The sequence below is a fragment of the Amblyomma mixtum genome, chromosome 2 (genome assembly GCF_055824585.1).
Source record: "Amblyomma mixtum isolate Tamu chromosome 2, ASM5582458v1, whole genome shotgun sequence".
Classification (NCBI taxonomy): Eukaryota; Metazoa; Arthropoda; class Arachnida; order Ixodida; family Ixodidae; genus Amblyomma; species Amblyomma mixtum.
The window spans coordinates 236,984,060-236,995,943 of NC_143013.1; the positions used below are offsets into that span (position 1 = coordinate 236,984,060).

General features: G+C 43.4%; 1 protein-coding gene across 1 annotated transcript in view; it reads left to right on the top strand.

Moving 5' to 3' along the window:
- The window catches only part of LOC149363038 (techylectin-5A-like), a 180,420-nt gene that overhangs the window by 69,722 nt on the left and 98,814 nt on the right, over positions 1-11,884 (top strand). The window lies entirely within an intron of this gene.

Sequence of the window (11,884 nt, forward strand, 5' to 3'; positions counted from 1 at the left end):
CAAGGTAAACAAACCGTCAGGGGGACCTCCTAATGCAAAGTTGCCAGATTTAAACGAATAGAAAGGCTTTGGTCGCTAATTGCTGTCACGTGAAGATACACGGGTCTTAATAATAACAATGTGGTTAGTTAAAAAATATAAAATACCATTCGCACAAAGCACGGCATAGAGCTTGAGTGGAGTACAGCAGTAGCAGAGAATAAAAAAATATAACATCATGGTACTTAAAAGTTAAATAATGATCACCAAGGCTCAATATTATTTCAATACAGTTAAAAATGCAGCAGTTAGGCAATGAATTAATTTCTAGTGGTAAGGAATTCCATGCCGTATACCGGCGAATACTGCGGAGAATTTCCCGTAATTAGTACGCACTATCGGGGACAAAAGTGGTATACTCCCCGCAACGGAGCAACGGGAAGCTGCGTTGCAACGCCATCGACAGGCGGCATCTGGGATCGAGACCACCAGTGCTTCACTCTTATTATCAGCAGGCATGTTGCTTGGCTCGTTTCAATATTTCGTGCTTTAGCTCGCCAAAATGCCGCAGTTTTCCGTTGCTCCAGCTCCCGCCGCGTGGAGAATACCCCTTTTGTGCCCGATGGTACATTTGAAAGGACCACATTTATCCACTCAGGCAAACTCGTTTCATTAGTTTTGTTAAAATGATGGTTGGGAAAAACGGATGGTGTTTGATCCTCACTGGAAACGTTGGACGGAGCGGATGTGTGTCTCGCGCGCTCACTCAAGTTGTGCCAGCGCGCCTGCTTCGCATTTGATTAAAGATTAAAATCAGCTGTAATTTTTTTTACACGTGGGGAAGGCTCGCCGACACGCTTATCAAAGAAATTTGAAATTGCATGAGGTTCTATTCCCTTCCTTGTGGTCGTGTTCCAGGATCTGCGCAAACCGACAGGTGTGCAGCTCTTGTGTGTACACGCTACAGTGTAGGCTGTCAATGCAGATACTAAGCACACAGATGCGTTTAATTCTTTGCTTTCTTTGTGTTGTCGCGAGCTTGCTGCATATATAAGCCAATTCGAGGCAATAAACTTCCTCAGCGCCTGTCTTGCGTCCATTTCTTGCTTCTTCTGAGTGTGATTGCTGCAGCCCTGAGTACTCTCAACCAACTAGCCGGCGATAGCGTAATAAACATACCATAGCCAGAAAGGGTCAGAGAATCGATTTTTACTGAGAAAAAATAATTGGACAAAGCTGTCCTAAGTGGCTCATTAAAGGTGCACTGAAGAGGAATCTGAACTCGTCTTTTTGCCGCGGGAACTCGATCAACACGTTCCCAGCATTCTTAGGAACTTCAAATTAAATCCCTGTGCGGTCATTTTCCCTAATTAAATGAATTAACGTCCGGATCCCGCCTTTTTTTAATTCCCCGCATACGGCGGGAGGAGTCGACCAACGCATAGAGTGCCTTTCAGGCAGTCGCGTGGTGACTTTGCTTTCGCTTTTATTTTGTTTCTTCTAGGTTTCCGTGAACAAATAGGTCTAGTCAGAGACTACATAGCTGCAAATTAGGCCCACCGAAATAAAAATACGCGTGTAGTCTTTCCTTTCGGCGATCACTACGTATCACTCCGCCTATAGCAGAGCGGCAAATCGCCACAGGACTGGGTGAAAGGTTGGTCGACTCCTCCCATCGTTTGCGGGGAATTAAAAAAAAAATGCGGGAACCCAACTTTAATCCGATTTAAATTAAAGAAATCGGCCGCACAGGGCAATAATTCGAAGTTTCCAAGAACGCTCGGAACGTGTAGATCGAGTTCAAGCGGTAAAAATACAAGTTCAGATTCCTCTTCAGTCCACCTTTAATGTTGAGCTCAAAGAGATTCAAACGATCGTGACTGATCTGCATCTTATATTGCATAGCCTAATCACATTGGCGAAAAATTATTAATCCCAGATCATATCAAGCCCAGATTTCCACATTATGAAAACCCTAATGGGCGTAGAGGAGTTCTTGATTTTTTTTTTATCCTACATGAAGTGGTACACAATTTATTGATGCTGTCCAAAGTAATCCCCATGTCACGACACGTAAACACTGACGGGCTGCAAAAACCTACGCTATGCCTTGCAAAACAGGAGTCTAAAGTTGTGCAACGCGGCACCGAGATCAGTATGCGAGTCCAAAAGCATATATTGACTGCTATGGAAGCCCTCATGAACAAAATGTTGTCAATTCTTTCTGTACGTTCCACATCTTTCATTTACCATATAATAGGCGCATTTCGTTACACGTGGTGTTTTCGACCTCTCATTTTCGAAGGAATAACACCAAGCATGCTGATTGACAAGCCGGCACTGTCCAGTGCGATCATGAAGTTGGGTCATGCGGCGTTAAAAAGTAAACTTTTTTCGATACCGTCAGACTCACAAAATACACTGCGCTGAAGATCACACACTGACAATCACATTCACGCCCGCCGTGGTGGCTCAGTGGTTACGGCGCTTGGCTGCTGACCCGAAAGACACGGGTTCGATCCCGGCCGCGGCGGCTGAATTTCTATGGAGGCGAAATTCTAGAGGCCCGTGTACTGTGCGATGTCAGTGCACGTTAAAGAACCCCAGGTGGTCGAAATTTCCGGAGCCCTTCACTACGGCGTCTCTCATAGCCTTTGTCGCTTTGGGACGTTAAACCCCATAAACCAAACCAAACCGAAGATCACTCGAAACCATTAACTGGAGAGGAGATAATAATGAATCAGAGGTCATGGCGCTTACCCTTTTATCCGTGGTTGACCGTATTGATTTTCTGAGCGGCAGTTTTTCTACCGCCAGCTCTCCTGAACACGAAATGACATAGAGGGGCCGTTTAAATAGACCGCGCTTGGTAACCCGAGCCGCGCGGCCGGCATGGCACTGGCGCCTGCGCTACGGCACCAAAGCGGAACTTCAACGAGCACCACTCGAGTTACAGCGCTTGCCACACTCTGCCTGATATGATATCAATGCCTGTCGTAGCAAGAAACCAAACGCCGGTTGTGTATTTCAAGCACACGATGCCTCTCATCATTGCGCTTGCTTCAAACAGGAACTTTTTCCAGGTATACACTTTGAGCCAAAATATGATATCTAGTCTTACCGGCTTAGAACAGCAGCCGAGATGTGTGCAGCGGCAGGACCGTTTAGTCGTTTCACAGGCCACTGCCCGGTTTGCAGAATCGCAGGCCCTCTTCGCCGCCTGTACTATCACCTGCATGCTCGGCCTTTTTTCGCTTGATATTTACGGTTCGATCCTGCTCCCGACGCAATTCGTGGAATCCAAACCCCGCTTGCACGAAGCAGTCTAATCTAGTTCTCCGCGTCGCTTAATCGCAGGCTAAACCCTCCGTTAGTTCTGAGGCAAGGAGGGGTGCACGACTGGCTCACTGTGTCCGTGGACACTTCAATCGCGCTTTGAGGCACGGGGCTGTGGCAACCACCTAAGAGTCACACGTAACGCATTACACAGTTGCCGCTGTACCCCACAAATAGCTTCTACTAAATCAGCTGTAGAAAGCTATAACAGCTTTTGTTGTAAAAATTAAAAAGAAATTGATAGTCCCTGATAGCAGAATGCTTCGTGCACTTTTTCGCGCTTGTTTCTTAAACTGCGTTCGGTCACGCTGCACTAACTTGCAACAACTGATGCATCATAAGAAGGAACATTGGAAAAGAATATCGAAACAGAATATGGATCATAAAAGAAATATTTTTCATTTCTCTGACATAGGAGTCAATCGTAGAGCGTTAAGCTCTTCTGCACGAATGAATTCGTCACACGTTTTAAGGCTCCAATCATATCTTCAGTGGATTTTCTCAATCATTACGATAACACTGTTTAGTAATTTCCGATTAAATTTAGTTCTCAGAATTAATGTTCTATGCTGAACCCGAAAATTCCCTCAGTTAGACAAGAAATTCCCGACTTCAGGCCTTTTGGCATGCAGCAACTGGAAAACTCTGGAAGTCTTGGAAAAAGCAAGTCAAATTCCATTCATAAAATTTAATGGACCTTAGTGCATATTGCCTTTTCGTCAAATCTTATGCCTTACGTTTTCTGAAGGGCAGAAAACGTCCTGAATCGAACATCATGGTTCAGAAGTTGACCACATTGGGTTCTTGAAGCTAGTTTGGTTTGGTTTGGTTTATTGGGGTTTAACGTCCCAAAGCAACTCAGGCTATGAGGGACGCCGTAGTGAAGGGCTCCGGAAATTTCGACCACCTGGGGTTCTTTAACGTGCACTGACATCGCACAGCACACGGGCCTCTAGAATTTCGCCTTCATCGAAATTAGGCCGCCGCGGCCGGGATCGAACCCGCGTCTTTCGGGTCAGCAGCCGAGCGCCGTAACCACTGAGCCACCGCGGCGACTTGAAGCTAGTGTTTCGTGAATTACACGGTACACTCTAGCCAAATTCGTCTAAAAAACTGCGCAGAGCATGCAGACAGAGCTTCGAAATAATAAGGCAGTATTTTGATTATAGCTTGCATGACTTAACATGACAGTGGGAAAAATCACCCAAGAACTTTTTCTATAAAAATGACCCGACCTAAAAAATCAAATCTGCAAACTGCCTATATACGAGGATATACGGCGGGCTGACTGAAAGAGTGAAGTAGTGTGCGTAATCAGAAGGAACTATTGTTTCTTGCAAGACAAGCATTAACTGTTGTTGTATAATAGGTCATTACAATCTGCTGGTAACATGCAGCGTCACGGCTTGCCGCGTCCGCACAAATGCTGCTTAGACCAGCTGGTGTATACGAAGTCACAGCCGCCCTTCAATGAAAGCGAAATGCAAATACACTAGTGTGCTGTGCAATATTACGGGATCTCTTCCCTCGCTGCATCATAGACTTGCATGAAATAAAAAAAATATAATGTGCCTTTACATAATATGTTATTCCCTCGCCGCATTCTCCAAGAATGAATAAAGCAATACGCAGGACTATAAAAATAATATCACAACAATGATTATATTTACTGCAGACAAGAAAGCTGAGCGCCGCGTCATGCACAGCTAACTCATTCCGGCTTTTAGGCACATATAAAGGTTACAATTATAACGAAACTACAACCCGTAATCATAATGGTAAAAGTAAAACAGTGTCTGTTTTTAGTGATTAAATACAAACCACAGTACTTTGGAATTTGAAACTATCCTAAGTAGCTCTTTCAAATATTTGTGCAGCACAAAAGCGCCTTCAGATTCCATAACCGATTGACATCTACAGCCAGCTCACTGCTATATCATAAGCACCACCATCACCCGGATTGCGCCTACTGAAGGTTTGAAAGTATTGCATAAAGATCACTGTGGTGCCGTCTATGCACCACAGTTTATGCGTCAAGCAGTTGTGCTTGGCGGTTTGAAAGTATTTATTTTTTGGCCAAATGATGCCTTGGAAGACGCGTAAGCCATGACGACATGTAACAAATTCTTTAAAAATAAACCTACAATGCGCGCTGGACTGCAATTGCGCTAGGTAAGGAGAAACACCAAGTAGGAGCCCCACTGGCCTATTCGGCCTAGCAAAGTAAAAGGCGAAAGAGCGATGCGCTGAAATTGGGAGAGGCCGAAGATGAGAGGCAACGAACAAAAAGACAAGTGAAGATAGCCGAGTGGTACGAGGCAGTGATTATTTATATATTTATTACCATACCCAGAGCTCCATTTTCTGGCATTACACTGGGGGGGGGGGGGGGGGTTGAAAAGAAAAAGTATACAAATACCACCTCGTGCAGATGGTTACAAAATGATAACAATTATATCGAAAGAACACGGAATTATTGTACATAACTGTCGCAGCATGTAAAAAAAATGAATCATTTTCTAATATGGACACTACTTCCTCGGGCAGCTTGTTTAATTTCAAAAGTTGTTCTGGGGCAAAAAGACATTTTAAAAAGGTCAATCCGGCATCTGTACTCATTAGGTGGGTGATCTATCCGTAAAGACAAATAATCAGGGTTAACTACATTCCAAGTTCTGGAAGAACTACATTATTAAATAATTTTAAACGCAAAACTCTCCTCTGTTTTTGAAGTATGTCCCATTCCAAAGCTCTTTTAGGGCTCGTTACGCTAAAATATCGCCTTTAGTTATTAAAAGCAAAACGAACGGCCAAATTCTGAACTCTTTCTAGCTTTTGAATGTCAAGCAAGGATTTCGGGTCCCAGTCTGTGCAAGCATACTCAAGTGTGCTTCCAACATTTATTTTACGAAGCAGTTATTTTGTTTTTAAAGGGAAAAGTTTTGCGTTACTTCGCAAGAAGCCCAATACGCAGCACGCTTTGGTAATAAGAAAATCTACGTGACGGCGCCATACATAAATATTTAATTATAACATAGAAAGCTGTCTACTATTATTAATGTTATAAGTGAAATTGTGGGGAACCTTCCTTTTAGTGAAGCATATATGTACAAATTTTTGTAAATTATAATGCATTCCCCAATTCTCACACCACTGGGCCACTTTACACAAATCCAATTTTAACGCATCGCAGTCACTTTAATCTTCAATAATTATATTCAATATACAATGCAAAAGCACGCGTGCATGAAGAAATACCCGAAAAGATTTCATTCATGTAAATTATGAAGTGTAAAGGGCCAAAGACGGTTCCCTCAGGCACCCCTGATGTTACAGCAACCTCATGCGACTGCTTACCGCTGACAAAACATTGACGCCTAATGCTCAAATGTTCCTTTATACACCGAATAACGCCCTCATTTATGTTTTACGAGGATAATTTTTCTATTAATAAGGAATATGACGCAACTTCGAAGCTTTTCCCAAAATCTAGAAATGTACAGTTGAAAGAAGTTCCCTTATCCAATGCACTTGACAGGTAATGTACAAAGACGCCCGAGTAACCCCTGCAAAAGCTATGCTGGTGGGTATCTACTGAGTGTTTAGACGACAAAAATGATCTGTAATATTAGTAAAAAAACATGTGTTCTAAATTTATCCAAACCGCACTGGTCACAGATGCTGGCCTATAATTTGAAACAATATTCTCAGGTCCCGTTTTATGTATAGGCACAACATTTGCAAGCTTCCATTCTTCAGGCAAAGAGCCGCCCTGTGATGACATAGTGAAAAGAACGTGCAGCTACCTTGACAAAGAAAGAGAGCAAGAAGATAGTAGGACCGTGGATAAGCTGTCCGGCGGTACTGTTTTCTTTTAAAGGGACACTGAGGAGAAATTGAAGTTGGCTTGTATCGACAGAACACCAGCTCCTGATTACGAAAACGCCACTCATACTGACAACAATTTAAAGCTCTTGTAACGTAGAAAAGAGCAAGAACCAAAATACAGGTATCGCCGCCACAGACCAAACTCGCAGGTACAAGCGTGATGACGTCATAGGACAAAACAGTGTTACTAGAACCATTGGTGCTAGCAAAACTAAGATACGAGAAGCCACGAATCACTGAGGCGCAGCCAATGCATGCGCAAATCTCCTTGACGTCGCCAGATGCCGCCACGTACCGGCAGCTACGCGCGCGCCTGCAGCATCGAGACCAATCAGTGCCTGCTCACCGGCGGTAGGCGGGCTCCCTGTATTCCGCTAACGGTAACAAGGTACACGGTATGCTAAAGGTGTCTATTTGCGAGAACTTCGTTGACGGCTTCGACAGCAGGATCCATCGTAACGCTGGCAAAACGCCGGTGCAAACGTAAACGAAGCGACGGTAGTGACAGCCGCAATAGCCGATAGATGCCTTCAACGTGCGGCCGGCGGTAGCTTTCTTTTCGGCTGCTGCTAGGCCTCACTGATGGCAGCCAGAAATCACGGAGTCTTCGTTATGTCATGTGCACGTCGTGTTTCACGTCACTTAGTCCTGTGTCGTCATAAGAGAATCCCAAGTTTGAATCAGAGCGGCGGGAAAAACTTTTTCAACTTCGAATCCAAATTTCTTAGAAATAAATGCATCTTTCGCTGCCGGCCAAGTGGCAACAAAGCCATGAAATGCCGAACTATCGGATTTTGCTTTAAAAAAAATATTCATAGACCTCTCCTCACTGTCCCTTTAAGCTTTCTAAAAGCGACACAATTCGTAGCTGGTTAAACTGAACCTTCACCAAAGGTTCGGTACTGATAAAGTCTGGACGAAAATTGTCATCGATGAGTTGCGACTTCGAGTCGCAATGAAACTGCGTGTGTTTTACATTCGTGAGTTTTCTCGCGACGAGAACAGACACAGAAAAGTGGCGAAAACTTTGCCGATTTGATGGGGGAAAATATAGATGAAGAGAATTTCAGAAAGACCAAAACGGTATTGCGAAGTACTTTGAATTGATCAAAATTAACTAAACCCAGATGAACTTGTATTGTATTCAATTGCGCGTTTAAAATATATCCACGATTCGACTCAATAACGTTCAATGTTTTATACTTTCAACGAAACAAAAGTACAGATTAGACACGCATAGAATTCATGAATGAATCCTGGATGCCCGAGAACGCAGTTTAAAAATAAACTTCACTAAATGAGCATTAGGTGCCTCCATCATGACCATTGCCTACATGTATAGCTTCTTCCTGCCAATCGAAGAGGGCAACTAGCTATTGTTGGGCGATTAAGAGACATTCATTTTGCATGTACGCAGCACAAGACCTGCTTCTAGCAGCAGTTTTAACCTTCCATTCTACAAGTATAGCAACACATAGAGTGACAGATTAATTTAATTCATTGGGAAGGAGGTGTGAAATACATTTCGCAAAGAAATAACGCTTGCCGGAACTTTTAGTTGCACTGAGAACTTGCTTTTCTCGTACAGCCAAGTAAGGATTTGAGTTTGCTATTTTATGTGGTTCTTAGCATTTTGATTGAATTTGTTGCGTGTATTCTGTTAAAATGTTGGTTTTTGCACTTTCAATATGCAGTTTCCCGAACGCCTCCTTTTGTATTCAATCGGACACCAGATAATTTGGCTGCCTTACTTCGTTGTTTGCATTTTGTCAAAATCTTAGTTTAAATATTTGTTATGGGGTTGTCCAAATCTCTGGTTCTGTATTGGACCGGAATGATAGCCATGTAGGCTATCGGCCTAAATATGTTGTACAAATTTCCTTGAAGAGCAAACAAAGCTTCCTTTGAATGACTGAAATACATGCACCACCCACGGCTCTGTAATTCGTACTTGGTGCGCAGGTCGATGCGAGGAAGTTCCGCACAAGTGAGTCGAGAAATTAGGGAAACGTTGCACTCGAAACCGCAAGCGCAGACAACACCTGATAGCGTGTTTGCCTTACTGGCCTTCTTCTTTACCACTGCGTAACTCAAGAGCATGAAAAACTTCCTCCTTGTACAAAGTGCAACCATTGCAGGCATCATGCATATCATATGCAGCGTCAACGCTACTTTGCACTGACAGCAGGGCGCTCTGGCAGACGTCGCACCCAGGAGGGCCAAGATATGACTCTAAGGCAGAGCGTGCGCGGTAGTCTCGCAACGCAGCCTTCAAGGTCTTGTCGCTGACGTAGGGCGTGTTTCAAAGCGCGGGCTATTTAAACCGACCCTCCTCGTCACTTTCTGCTCAGAGAAGCTGGTGGTCTTGAACTTTGAAAAGACGATCGCTGTAAAGCGGAACACAGACGATTGATTCATTTATTTGTCAGCGTTAAACGGTGAGTGTCACTACTTTTGATTCATTCTTCGGTGCTTATCAGCTGCTTGCGAAAATACGCGCTCTATATAAGGTAGGCGGTTCAAAGTAAACGCAATTTGACGTCCTCTGTCTGTATTCGAGCTGCATCAGGCCTACGAAACGTTTCTAGGGAAAGACTACAATATTGATGAAAACGTAGGTTGCGCAAAAAAGGCATTTTCAAATGAGGACCAGACGGGACAAGCGCAAACTTACAACTGAAGTTTACTCCCAGAATAAGCAAGTTTACGTATTCATGTCAGCGCACGCACAGAAAGGCATTCAAAGCAGATCTGGGAAAAGAGGCATTCACGACATTTTGCCTTAGAAGAAACGCACATCACTACCATGAAGTCTGATCGGCGTGTCACTGATCCAGCCTATAGCTCTTTTCTTGATAAATTATGCTTCGAGAAGTTCTCGCGCTTTTTTCTTTGCACTCTGCAAAAATAAGTAAATAGCTTTAACACCGATAAGCATAATAGTACTGCAATACCGTGGGTTATGAACAGTACGCTGCTATTTGGGCTATTTTAGATTTTCCACCTTTGGCCCTTTTTTCTGCGCGGCCTCTGTCGCAAGGAATCGTACTTTAAATGTGGCGGTCAACTTCCGGCTCACAGAGCTCTTAAGACCCCACGGCGGATGCATGCGGAGGTATCCAGACCTTGGAGATCGTGTTATATAAGAGCCTAAAGGGATATACGTCGTGCAACCCTTGTATATGAACGCCCTCTAAACGCGTAAGTGAAGCTTTCAACTTTGATGTAACAAAGTAATAAGCAATGGCAGGCGAGGTCCACTATACACCTACAGACTGCGTCTAGAGTCGGATCACAACGCATGCCACTTGAAGCAAGATCAAACGGAAAGAGTTTTTGATGACCGCTAGTAATCCGGCATTTCGTCATCAATGAAAACTCTTCTGTAGACGCTGCCCAAAAAGTGAAAAAAAAAACTGATTTAGAGAAAGCTGGCATTGTGAATTGAAAATTGCGAGTTTTATGTTCCGAAGCGAAGCAAGGGCTATAAGCGACGGTGAAGTGGAGAGCCACGGATTAATTTAGACCGTCTGGGATTTCTTCAGAATTCACTGACATCACACAGCACAAAGGTATTTTCGCATTTTGCTTCCATCAAAATGTGGCTGATGGAGCCGCGATTCCTTCCCCGTGTCTTTGGGATCAATAGTCAAAAGCCAAAGCCACTGAGCCGTAGCAGCGGGGGTTGTAAAAATTGAGCTGTGAAAGGCTCAGCGAGACCATGGAATTGAGAAACAGTGTCCATGTGCAATCATACGGAGCCTGAATGAACGGGTAGAAAAAATAAGGTGGATAAACATTGCCCAGCCGCCAGTCTTGAATTAACAAGAAGGCATGTGTCCAAGTTTGTTTATTTACATAATGAACCTTCACCGCCATGTGTAAGAGAGGGAGGAGTGTTTACAAGCATAAAATGAAAAAGCAGCAAAAGAGGAATAGAGCGACTGATAGCAAAGCAGTTACAGATGTGTCAACTCATAAAATGTTAGCTAACGTTTTCTTGAAATGCTGGTAACTTTTCATGGTTTCAGTACGCAGTACGCGAAAAAAAGACTACAATATTCCGGGAAAATTTAAAAAATGGAGCACCGACTTTGTAGGTAAGATTTATTCCCGATCAGAGGTTATGCAAGGGAGGAATCAAAACACTATGCAAATGAGGATGATGAAATATTTGATGGAACTGAAAGGTACGAGATATCTTCCGACCTGAAGCTAGGCATTGCACATTAGGCTTTATTTCATTAAAGCCATGCTAGCGGTCCTGTTATATTTAAAAAGGTTAAAGCGGAGTGAATTATGTGGGACTATATGTAGTAAAATAATTAGGTTTTCATGATGGCTGTCTAAGATAGATGCAGTGCATTCTAGCTTTGGACGTATGCACATTTTGTACAGCAACAGCCTAACGGAGGAATAGGCTTTAGCAAAGTTAGTGTGGATGTATTCGATTAGCATTGTTAACTCTATATATATATATATATAATAATTTAGACTCAACTCATTACCAACAAACGCCAACCTCTTCTCGTATCGAGAGCTTGCAGTAGTATCGCCGCTAATTTCTCAAATCATCTTTTGTTGGAGTTAGTACATTCGCACAAATACCTTGACGTGCATGTCGCTTCAACTATGGCTTGGTATATATATATAGCACTCTGAATAAATAGCGTCGGTACAA